Here is a 13,458-nt window from a genome sequence, read left to right on the forward strand (position 1 = left end):
ATGCCAATGTGGTACACTTGTGTGAGACTGAGCAAAAAAGCTGGTTGTTGAACCAAAAATCAGGCCGGTCTGCTTATTAGGTAGGTGACAAGCATATGTGGAATGTGAATTAATAGTTATTTTCTTTGCAAACTTTCCAATTTTTTGTTACAAAAGTGGCGCAACTGGTGTGTGGATGACACTGAGTTTTGGAAGTACATATTCGCAATGGAACGTCATCTTTACATAATTTTAGGTTTGCTAACAGGGCTCTCTCTCCTTCTGATCCACCATGTGATGATTCAAATTGTTCATCCAGAAGTTCCAACTGAAGATGGTACATACATAGAAAGTCTTACTTATCTAAAAGCAGCTTGAAACAATGGTCTACATGTTATTTGAACTTGAAGATGTCAGATCAGTTAGATTTATCTCATAGGGGCGGACATATATTATGGGACCTTCTAGATGTATGGTTTGGATCATCACATCATGGGGTGAATGGGTGTTGAGGGTCGAATATTGCATATCAGACCCAGTTATTGCCTGGATTTATAAACATGGTACCGTTGAATAGCCCATTTTAATCATGTTTGTGTTGCAAGGTGGAATTTTGAGCTGAGACTGGATCGGGATGCTAAAAGTACGGATTTAACGTTCAGAATGCACCAAGGCAAGGGACGGACTCCAGGGGACCAAGATCAACGGAATTACACGCCAGGGATCCGCGAAAATTGAGAAACTGAAGCTCAAGCGGCTTGAAAGTCAGCCAGAATGCAAGATCACTGGGTTTCCATGATCTGTTTGGCTCGAAACTTTATACATGGCTCGAGGACCAAAAACTAACCGTACACGTCAAATTTTAGCCATTGGATCCTCGTGAAAGTGGCTGAACTAACAAATCAGCCCATAAAACCCTGATTTGGGGCCCACCCGCTGTCCAGATACGCTTTAACTTCGGCCCCCACGGCTCAAATGAAATGGGGAACAAGATGGATGGTGTGGATTTCTCATAATCATCATACAGTGTACATAGTACACTTTTTGCACTAAACGTGCATGGCAACACAGGAATCAAATTTCGATTTTTCTGCCACTGAGAACGCGAATAGAGAGTTGCGGTTGACATCTAGTGGGCCACTACCTTTGATCACATGGTCAATCCGGACCGTCCAGTCACTCCAGAAGATTGAACCGACCGTACAAGAGGAGTTTTTCCAAATCCATGCACGTATATATGCGTAGGTCTCGGTTTAAATGCAGGACGGACGACTGAATGAAAGCATCCATGGACCACACCGATTTGGATCCAAAAATAGTGATTCCTGCCTGGTTTTTTGAGAAGAACACAGTGGACGAGTGTGGATTTCCCAAAACAGAAGCTATGTGGGCCCCACCATCAGACAGTGTAAGTGCGTAACGCACTCTGTTTCGCAACCGGACGTTGTCCGGTTTTCACGGCGAGCTGTGCGCTCGTGGGGGCGATCGGACGGCTGATTTGAGCCGTTCATCATGTAGGTCTGCCACAAATCTCCCAGAGGACGTTGTCCTTTTGGAAGGGAAGCAAGTAGAAAATTTGGAGTCTGCTGATTTCTCCCGCAAGACAGCCGCAACACCTGGGAGGCACTTTCGCAAATCGTCCAATCAAACAGGACCGTCCAATCAACAGTTTAAGAATAATTTGTCTGGTGGGCCACCAGACATCAAATGGCCAACAATCTGAAAGGTCTTGATGGTGGAAAATCCCATGATATCCGACTAAAATCGGATCAATCGCAACCTAAGGTTTCGCAGAACTACTGCTGCGGAAGTCTCTTTACGTAAACAAATCTTACGCAGGGGAGTGCGTAATCTCGAACCAACACTCAGCCGACTGAGGCTGGCTATAAGAGACAATGGAAGGGGAGCTTTTGGAGGGAGGGAAGGAGCCGTGGAGCACGCAGGAGAGGACGTGAGCAACAGTGGCTGAAACGTGAAGGGAGGTTTGGGACCAGTGGAGTTTGCCAGGAGCTTGGCTGGTTTTGTTTTCTTTCCTTCTTGTTCTTTTCTTTCTCTTTTTATTTGATTTGTTCAGCCCATTCATGTGTGGCTAAACCTCTTAGCTAGGGCTAAGAGGTGAAGCCTGTAGCGAGATGGGAGATTATATTTTGTGCCTGTAATTTAAAATTCATAAACTGAATGTGATTTTAGTTGATTATTAAAGGAATATTTTTCTTAGTCTTTAATGGTCTGTTGTGACTGAAATTACAATGGGTTTGCAATGGCTTTGAGTATTTCTTTCTCCTTTTATGTTCATGATGTCAGGAAGCCCTATTGTTCACCATCGTCTCATGGGCATGGTCGGATGACGGTACCCTTCCTAACCTTCATGCATTGTTGATTGATTGATAATTAGTTTAATCCTGTTGTTTGCTTTGTCTCCTGGGCATGGTTAGATGATGGAATCCATTCTAATTCTTATACCTTTCATCTGTTGAAAACCAGATCAAGTCAGTTCAGTTTAAATTCAATAAATCTTGATGCAGGCATAAGATCTCCCTGATCCCTACAAGTGGATCCTCTGAATCCCTAGTTTCCTTCCTTTGAATTCCTTAAGTTAGTAGATAATTATTCCACAAATTATTCCTTAAATTCTATTTGATTGAGATTACATCTTTTGCTAGTTCTAGATCTAGTGAGTTCCAGATCACGTATAAGTTTCAGTCCCTGTGGATTCGACCTCGGTCTTAACCGAGTTTATTACTACATCACAACCCTATACTTGGGGAGTGAACAATGGGCAAGCCTTGATAGCAAATCTCATTTGGTGCTAAACTGTCACTGGATTAATAATCAAATTTTCTACTTTTTTTTTTCTTTATTTTTAACCTGATCTTTCTTTTTGCTGATGTGTTTCTTAGACATGTTTGAATGCTTGTTGCGTTCTCTGACACAAGCATCGTATTGAATAGTGTGGGGAAGATGATTGAGAATCGATCACCTACCAGCAATAACGGGACTAGTTCTTGTACTACAACATCTTTACTGCCATTGTGTAGGATATTAATACTATGAAAAACTATAGGCCTTCCTTCTCAAAAATCAGGCTGATCAGATCACTAGGTGTGCATTCCAATGCTGTGGCCCATCTAATGAGTAGACCACCCTGATTTCTATGCCAGGTAATCTTCATGGTTATGCCTACCATTTTCATAGTACTGGTGTCAATTATACACAGCTGGAATGTACTATGTCAACAAGATACAACACCATAAGTTGTGGTAATTTGCTTGTGGGTAATCAGTTCTGAGGATGATTTCTTAAATTGTTATATGATGGTTCCTTAATACTGACAGATTTTATTTTATTTTTTTGGTAGGGCCTTTCAGGATTAGAGATATGTTTAAGGATGAAAGTGGTTATTGAAGGAGGGAATTCTTGGCTATTACAAATGATGTGAAATTTTCTTGGCCTTTGGAAAGAGCATTCTTGCTTGAAGCCGAACTCTATTTTGAATGAGTTAAGGTTGTGATCTTGCATCTTGGAAATTTCATGTGTCTATTCCCAGTAGTTGGTTTAATTGTATTGTTGACTCTTGCAAAGGGGTCCATAGATATTTTGTTATCTTCTCTTTGTATTGGGGATTCCTATGCAATGTCTTGATGGATTTTGTTTCTTTCCTGCTTTTCTATTGTCTACTAGGATTTCATTGATATTTAAAAATTGAAATACATAGACAAAAATGATTTTTTTTTTTTATTCATTGGAATTTTTTAAAATGATTATTTTATTGGTTTTTGTGATTAAAAAAATAAAAATAAAAATTCTAGCATTGAATCATGTGATATATACATAACCATTTTCACAGCTTAAACTGAATGTTAAAAACTAAGTTTTAAATAATCAAAACACACCATGGCATTTAAAACAAGTAAATTATTGAATTGATTTTGCTATCATGAGGTTCAATAACCTTGATTTTGCTATCATGAGGTTCAATAACCCACTCGTGTTTATAACTATGCTTGTGGACATGCCATTGCACTTGCAAATATGGCACATGTACAAGATCAAGCTCTCCATTGGATGACCCACACGTCTTAAATCATCTAATGTGGGCCATGGTATACAAAACAAGGGATGGAATGACAGATAGAGGTTTAAAATCATTTAGACCTACTTTGATGTTTTTGGTTTTTGTGATTGAAAAAAAAAAAAACTATTAGGTAGTGTTGAATCATGTTATATAGTTATCCATTTTTCATGCCCTTAGCTAAACTGAGTGAAAGCCCGGATTTTTGGACCAAAAGGGGAAGGGGAAGGAGGAGCCCTGGACCTGCATGAGATAAAGGAGGATTTATTCAATCACATAGTTTGGGCTCCTAGAATATGGTGCCCTTGTGACAATCTATTTGATTGTAAGCTCAGATCTCACATGCATTTTTCATATTGGAACATGCAATGGCATCAATATGAGGAGGGGTCTACATGCATGTGGAATAGTGAACCTCTGTATACAATATATCCTGTTTTGTATTTTTGTGACGAAGGCAACATGCTTGTGGGGCCCTATGGATCCACAAGCAAGCACACAAGCTAACATGGCACATAAGTAATATTCAAGCTTTCCAGGAAGTGGGGGATGCTATTTTATCTTCTGGCCAAATAATCAATCTGGTCCACTCGGGTGGGCCATAATGTAAAACAAACAGAGGGCTAAAACATCCTGATGTATAGACTGGCATGGCTTTTGGGCTAGGGCACTAAATTGGTGGGGATCACATGATGGAAGGCCTGGATGTCTAATACATGCTCTGGATTTGCACATGTCTTTGCACATAGATGTGCTTGGCTGTACGCAAGGGATTAACTAACCTCTTATCATTACTCCCTACAATCAATGTAAATCAATAGAACCAAAATACCCGTCCGCATTACCTGAGTTCTTATTTAGAGGTTTGCTAAGTGTGTGTGCCAGGGAGCCCAACTACATGTCATCTGTTGTATTTATTTTAGAATACATATTAAGTAGCTATTCAAGTCTGAGATATTAACTGTTATGCTAGTTACAATTAATCAAATGGGTTTTATGTGCTATATTTATGTTCAAGGAATTGATCTGCCATTGTATTTTACTGTTTGGTTGGGTATTACTCCATTTACTTTCTTGTTCATACTCAAAATTTTACAATGCCAAACAGCTGGGACAGGAATACTAAGTTCAATGGGCCGTTGCCAAATAACAGGTTTCAAGAACTCAGGGGATTCCACAAAAGGGATTTTCATTTGGATGGCAGAATGGATGTCTTGTTCAAAATATAGTTTAAAATCCCAAAAACTTGACTCGACTTGATGCTAAATCAGTTCAGGTTGACATGAGGACTCGGACCCAACTTGACTCAATATTTAATAATTATAAAATAAAAAATCAAGATTGGTAGTAAAAAAATATTTACATATAGTATATAAGCAACATAAAATAGGAAAACAAACAGTAAGATACTGAATAGGATGAGGGTTAAGGGAGGGCAAGTGACTGATTCTCACCAGCTCTTCTACACACACACACACATATATAAATAAACCTTTTAACAAAGTAAGTGACTCTGTTTGAGTCACCGTGAGTCGTGTTGAGTCAGCTGAGTCGGTAGATTGACTCGATGGGTTTCTCCGAGTTGGAACCAAGCCACTTCTAGAACTGAGTTCCTGTTGACCCAGTTCAATATCTTGCCAAGTCAATAGGCCCAGTTTTTTTTCAAGTTAGTGAGTTTTAGAACTATGCTTCCAAATGTAGATGCTATTTGTCACTTGGGTTTGTTTTGTGAGAAAAATGGTCATACTCTAGCATGTGTGTGATGGTTCTTATGCATGTATGACTCAAAATCAAACCATCCAAACTGTATGCCCTACTTTAGATGTGTGATAAACCATAAGCTATATGGAACTGATGTCTGATTTCCTAAGTGGCTGGTTGGTGGATATCTAATGCACAATTAAAATGGAAAAAAAAAAAAAAAAAACCTAGTCACAAATACATGCATAGTTTTTGTTGATTGTTAACAGAGGTTTCATTGTTGGCTGACATCTTTATACTTTCTTCTTCACAACTTGTTACATTTTTTAGCCATAGTGTTGCATGAATTATGAATTATCTTTTAACTTATCTACTATAATACTTTGAATTTATGAGAGGAGGGCTAGTCGTTAGCATTATCTGACTTTGGTTATGATGGTACATGTCTAATGAATATTTCCAACATGATAACACGATCTTACCCTTTGTCAAGCCCTCTGCCCCATTCATCTAATTGTCTCTCATCCCAACTGATATATTCTTATTTCTTTTGCAAGATAGCTTGAATTTTGTTAAAGAAAGAACCAAGCTATAAACTGGGCATGCAGCTTAAGGGAGGGGAAAGGAGTGGATGATCAGGAGGGACCCCTGAACTAGTGTTGATCTACATGACAGTCCATAAATGTGAGTGAGCTGCGTCATTCTTCCATGAAGCTTTCCTCTCCTCCCACTCATAACAGTAAAGGCAAAATGAACAATGCGAAAGGTTTCAGTCTGCTCCTAAAATTCCTTTTTCTTTCACAAGTAAGATATTTTCATAGATATGTCGACACTATTTTGTTGTATTTTTTGATGGAGCCATAACTTTTCCCTTAAATAAGGTTAAATGTTTTATTATTTCATATTTTTTTCCTTGTTTATGCAGTTAACTTCTTGGTCAGTTATCATTTGCAAAATATCAAAAGTTGATAATACAAGGAATTCTAAGTGGACTTGCTCATGTGTGGTGGATCTAGGTTGGTCGTAGCTCGCCTGCCAACTTACGGTATATGTTATAGACCCGGGCATTCATCTGGTAGGGAACACTATCATCAAGACCTAACACAAACATTATGCTGGTTGACTCATCGGATAAGACGTGCATGTACATTGAATATGGACCATTGGTCATTTTTTCATTGGTCCATTTTTTTCTCATACAAGTGTGGCCCACCTATTGAGTAGACTAGTATGATTTTTGGGCTTGAGCATTAGCATAGTGTGCCTTCACCTGTCATGCTCTGCTTCTTGTGCACCTATAGCAGTGTTTGTGTAATTGTATTCATTGTATGGGCTGTTTATGAAACATAATACAGATACATGTTTGCTAGGTGTTTCTATATCAAGCTGAGCAAGCCTTACATCAGAAAATAGGAAAGGAAACATGCATGGAACTCAGCAGAGAACATTTTTCCTGTAAACTAAAAAAACAACAAGAAGTTGATCACTCCTTTGTTATATTTATGCCAAAGAAAAAGAAAAAAAAAAAAAGGACTAGGTTCCCCTGTTTTGAGTGCAAGAAGCACACTAGCACCCGTGGTACAATCATGCTTCTCCTTGTCTTTTCTAATTCACGTCTAAGATGTCTATGACAAAAATTGGCATTCTTTTCATGTATTTTTCTTTATTATGAGGTTAGTTTCCCAAAATGTGTTTTGGTTGAATTTGACTGATGAATTATGGGGCATTGTATATGCAGCTGATGATAGGGAAAAACTATGACATGATGTTTGTGAGCTACATCAGGCATCCATCTCTCTGTTCTAATATTAAAGGAATGGGCCAAAAGAGGGAAGCAATGATTGACTGTGGACAGCCAGCATCCCCACGATGGAAAATGACCATATAAAGATCTTTCTACATTGAAGAAAACTCTCTTGAGTTGCACTGGGTAACAATTGCATTCTCTCTTCATCTTTTTCTCCTATTCTCATATTCCATGCTTGGTTGCAATTGGAGCATTAATGCCAGGAACTTCCCTTTGAGTTGCATTTTTTAATGACATATGTAACCTCTCTCATATGTATCTAATATTTAACTGACTCACCAAGTTGTTCCAGTGTTGATATATCATCATGCAGGAACTGGACACATAGAATTCCTAAGATAAAAAGCAACAATAGCTGGCGAATGCCAACACTAAGGATAGAAGCATCTATGAACAAGTAAGAAAGCTTATTTCTACATAAAAAGTTGAATCTAATTAATGCTTCTTACATTGCTATGACAATGTTGCGAGCGTCGAGCTGCACCCAAAACCATTTGTTTATTGGGCCCCACTATGAAAGGATCCTTCAAGATCTTGACTAGTTATAGGGAAACTTTTCTTCTTCTTTTTTCATATTGAAGTTTTAGTATCTACCAATCATCTATCTACCCATACTTCAGTAGTTTTCATGGTTTCCTTTCATTTTGATTATTTTCAAAATCTATATGTTTTTATATTCTAGAAACCTGCATTATTTGACACCCATGTCTGACACATGTTGATGTTCTATTTTCTTCTTACTTCTGGCAGCATTTATATACATTTTGTATAGGTCATAGTTTAGCTACTAGAATATGTGTTCCTGTTTCTTATGTATATGGTGTATGGAACCAAGAGAGAATACTTGTTTTAAAAACATACTCTTATTGACACCGATTATTAAATGCCACAGCTGAGAAGTTTCTTTGTTTTTGGTAAAATGTTTATTGATGAAATATCACGCCCTCTCCAATAATAATAATAATAATACACACTATATGCATGCCGACATCGCGATAACGGTGGATGTCTATCAGCTTGTGTTTTTATTAGGATATCTATTCTTGGTTCAAAACTGACCTTATATGAGGTGTATTTCTAAATAAAACAGCTCTCATATGTCATAATACATCTGTACAGACATGGGAGTGATGGGTTTTCCAGACCTTGTTTCTACTTATTTCCTTGTCAAAAACAAAAAAAACACTGTTCTCCATGTCCAAAATAGGTATACATATCTGCTTAAAATGTTTAAATCTTGGATTGCTTTAAAATGTGTAATTTTTGTTTTAATGGAATGCTCTACCCTTTACTTTAGGCATGTCTCAACTATGCATCGTGATCACCAAGGATCTTGGATCAACAAGAAAATCCAATGAGGGTTTGCTTCCTCCCGAGCTATATAAGGAGAACATGATGAAGAACTCAGGACCCCATGCCAAACATATTCTCTCATACATAGAGCAATGTTACTTATCTTAATTGAGATTCCTCCACTTCTATCCAACTACGCTATAGAACGTCTAATGTTTAGGTTAGTTTAGATTGTTACCGTGTAGTGGCTTCACTACAGTACAGTTAGGAGTGTTATAAATATTCACGATCTCCAGTCGTTGGATTCCCAATCAACCGAGTCCTTATTTGGAAGATTAAACCATTAGTTATATCCTATTGACCACTTAACTCGATTTTTTATTCACACAGGCGAACGCAGGTATTTATCTTTTGTTTCTCTGATTTTATTGTTCATTTGTTGATTGTACTAAGCTTCAAATATACATTAATAAGATCAGCATTGTTAGCCTTTGGTTTTAATCTTTTCTATCCATCATTGTTCTATTAAAAAATACAAACCCTACTATCACCATTCAGAGAAAAGTCCTTAATGTAAGGCAAAAAGAATCCATTCACAAGGATAAACCTCTACCCTTTTAAATTGCCTGATTGCTATAGCAAGTTGTGGATGAGAAGGTGACTTATTCCACGAAATCATGAAATTTAATTGGTATGTCCTAGCGTTGGGGTCACTAGTGTTCAATTAAACTCAAGTGGAGATTGACTCTGGCACACCTGCACTAACCTAACTACACACGTTTAATCGAATACGGGCCTTTGTTAACATATGTGGCCTCGTATTTGATTGAATTATGAGAAACATATTTTTTGACATGCTTGATGGGACATGGTATACTATCTTTAGTATTCTTCAATAGAGCACGATGCCTCCTAAATTGAAAAAGGATAGTTCTATCCCGTACACTATAGAACAGCCATAAGACAAAGGACAGTGCATTAAACCCATCAACGTGGACACATGATTCTCTTCTCAACTAGGCTTCAGAGATGTCGCCATGTGCTTCCTTCAGATGCAAGGACACATAAGGTAGATCACAAAGGGCATTTAGATAAAAGTAGAGACATTCAAAAGGACAATCAAAAATTTCTTTGAGTGGCTTTTGACATCATGAATATTCAGCCTGCTCCCAATCTCCCTTTGGATTTGAAAGTAGAACAACCGACCAAGCTCCCTACAAGGGTTAGCTAGACCAAACTCCAAGGTTGTCCGATACCATGACCATCGGTGGCGAGGAGAAACGACCAAAATGGCCGACCTTACAACCAATTGAAATTCGTTGCCTAAAACCTATGTACACCTAAGGGGTAACTCCAAGCATGCATCAATAATCTCGGGGAGAAGCTGACCACCTGGCCGATGCTGCACAATTACTACCTGACGGCCAAGAACCAAGGGGAGCAACCTCTAATCACACTGACCATTTAGCAAGGCTACTAGAAGGTTAATATACCCGGAAGTAACCTTTGAATATCACACCAACCATTTAACGAGGCTACTAGAGGGTTGGGATACCCGGGAGCAACCTCTGATCCCACCACCTCCTCGACCATTGATCAAGTGATACAAAGGTCATACCTTGCGCTGTTGCAATGATTGCTCGGCCAAGACGAGGACATAGGATTCATTTAGGAGTACAACATCCAACTGAACGATTGGCGAATTGCCTGACCAATGTACAGGAAATCCTATCCTAACTGGGTATATTAATACTTTGAGTAACTTACAGGTTTCAAGTTCCCTTAGTATATCATATTCTTCGAAAAGGGTGAGACTTCTACGTTTTAGCATATCGATTGCTTCACCATGCAATGTGGTGAAGTATTGCATTATGATTTCTTGAAATTGAGGTTGTTTGGGAATTCCTTGATGGGAGCAGCATTTACATGGTACATAAACCTCCTAATCAATTCAATCCAAACCTGGCTTGATATGGAGGAGAGGTTTCATATGCAATTCCCCTAAATCAAGCCAGAGGTTTTAATGGCCATTTGTCAAAACTTTGCCAGTTGCTTGTAAAAATGGCCGAGCAATGTCAGGGATTTGTGTTGCGGAATCACACAGATCTAGATCTAGGATAGCAATCTAAGAGCACTAAGCAAATACAAGAGAACACAGATTCAACGTGGAAAACCCTTTCAGGAAAAAATCACGACACAAAGCGACAGATCTTTACTATAAAAATAGAAATTATAAAGAAAGAGGACTTACCCGATTGGAACAACCTCGAATCTCACCCTTGATACACCCTTTAGAAACCCTAAAACTCTTTTAGGAACCCTTAGAACCCTTTTAGAAAGCCTTAGAATCCCTTAGAATAATAACTCCCAATCCCATTTATACTCATATATATAGTTTTAGGAAGAATCCCAAACAAAATCGAAAAGAATCATAAATGAAATTGGAAACAAATCCCGCACTTTCACAGTTGTATGAAAAATCTGTACAGAATTTAATTAGATTCAAGACATCAAATACAACAATTAATTCATCAGTTGTTTCAAAAGTGCTAAAAATTAGTATTCAGTGATCCTTCACGAAGTTGAGTTCACCAGACTCACCTTAAAAGAAATGAACTTTGAGCTTCACGAGAAGTTTGAGGGTATACATTTTGGTGACTTGTTTGAGCTGTCAATTAGAACCACCTGATACTAGTAGATTTTCTAAGGGGAGAAACACCATATGAATGCATCACGGGGCATGTCTTATCATGAGCTAAATTATGAACTAGACATGGCAGAACTAACCCCCACACAACTGTGCGAAGACCACGAAGTTGACTATGAAGTGTCTGTGGCGGAGGTAATTGGCAAATGCCCCTACGAGGGTCCGACCTTGTATTGCCCCGAGATTAAAGCCTCTACCGGTGTTAACCCCTAAAAAGGTGCCCCCGAGTCTAATGCCGAAGAGATCTTTGACCTCCAATTGGAAGTCAAATTTATTAAACTCCCGGATTACCAAAAGGTCCCATCAGCTAAGGAATTGAAAATGGATGTGTATTGCAAGTGACATGGTACTAAATCTCACTCTGCTAAGAATCGCATCGTTTTCAAGAACATCATACCGGAGAACATTGACAAAAAGCCTTCTTGAGTTTTACAGAATAAGGGCAATGAGGATTGATCGTGATCCCTTTTTTGAAATGACTGATGCAAATATTATTCAAGCCAATATAGCAATAATCGATTGTCCCGGGAAAAAACAAGAAGCAACAGTGCAGCATCCTTTGCAACAACCTTCCCGAATGACAAATCAGCAACCAACCGTTCCATTACGGATGTCACAACCCAGGAATCGACCAGTCATTATTAAGGACAAAGGCATCTCGTTGACAACCGTCATGGCCATGGAAAATGTAACAACGACGGCTCCCTTAGCCATGAACAGCAAGTCATCTGCAGGAGCCACCATTTGCTGACTGGGGTCAACTTAAGGATAAGGGAAAGGCTTCGATGATGACTCCTTTCCTAGCTAGGAGGGTCAAGTGTTGCTAAGCCTTCCACGAAAGCTACTGAGCATGTCCTTCCCTACGTCGACACACCACACCTCTAACTCTTAGAATTTCTAACATTACTGTGATTGCTACTGCACATTTTTGGCTTATAGGTGCGGTCCACCGAATGGACAGACTGGATCGCCCGCAAGCATGTCGAGTACTAGAACAGAGGAATTTTAACATTTTTGATGAATGCATTGCATTAAGTTTTTAAACACACGTGTATAAATGGAACAAATGGTCTGTTTGGGCAGATGATCATCTGGCACAATCAGGATCAATTCAGGTGGGTCCCATATCTCAAAAATCTATCTAGGTCGAGCAGCTAATGACGTTGCAAGCGATGAACAACATCCCTGTTTGATTCAAAGAAATACTTTTCGGAAGACCCAGCAGATCTGTCACCCTTACATAGAATTTTGATCTCATGGGCACAATTTGAAGATTTTACTCAAGGATTGATTGACAATTTTTGGACTGTCGAGATGGAAAAATTCAACTGTCCTTGTTCAGAAAGCATTGTCCATGAATGAGTAGCTTGAATTGTTCAACCAATTTGATTTTGGGACTGATCTTAGTGTTCTATAGTTTAGGCGTTTAAATTTTTAGGCATGATAATTTGGTGATTTCAACCAAAAGTAGGATCCATGTGGTCCACCAACTTTGCCAAATAATTTTAGGGAGTGAGCCAAAAATGAAATAGGTAAGTGGATCATATGGTTGGAAACAGTGGGTATTCTACACCCACCTTTTAAACAATGTCAGCCCACCGTTGAGATAGTTAGGGCTATCACGATTTTTGAGAGATATCCACCCTGTTCACTAGGTTTTTCAGATCAATTTAGGGTATGAACCTAAGGATAAGGTAGATATAAAAATTGAGTGGGCCAGACCATAGTAAATAGCAGCTATTAAATGCCCACCATTGAAACAACACTAGCACACACCATTGAAACAGTTGTGGGACCCACCATGATGTTTTTAAAAGATCCTCCCTGTCCACTAGTTTTCCCGGATGATTTTAGGGGGTGGGCACAAAAATGAGGCAGATCCAAAACTCAACTGGGCAA

General features: G+C 38.8%; 1 long non-coding RNA gene across 1 annotated transcript; it reads left to right on the top strand.

The window, feature by feature from the left end:
* Window positions 1-3,344: 3,344 nt before the first annotated feature.
* On the top strand, window positions 3,345-7,273 carry LOC131227504 (uncharacterized). The gene is made up of 3 exons (XR_009162319.1): window positions 3,345-3,483; window positions 6,310-6,556; window positions 6,678-7,273. It is a non-coding gene; the product is annotated as an uncharacterized LOC131227504 (long non-coding RNA).
* The last annotated feature ends 6,185 nt before the right edge of the window (window positions 7,274-13,458 follow it).

Source organism: Magnolia sinica, chromosome 15, assembly GCF_029962835.1.
Source record: "Magnolia sinica isolate HGM2019 chromosome 15, MsV1, whole genome shotgun sequence".
NCBI classification, from domain to species: Eukaryota; Viridiplantae; Streptophyta; class Magnoliopsida; order Magnoliales; family Magnoliaceae; genus Magnolia; species Magnolia sinica.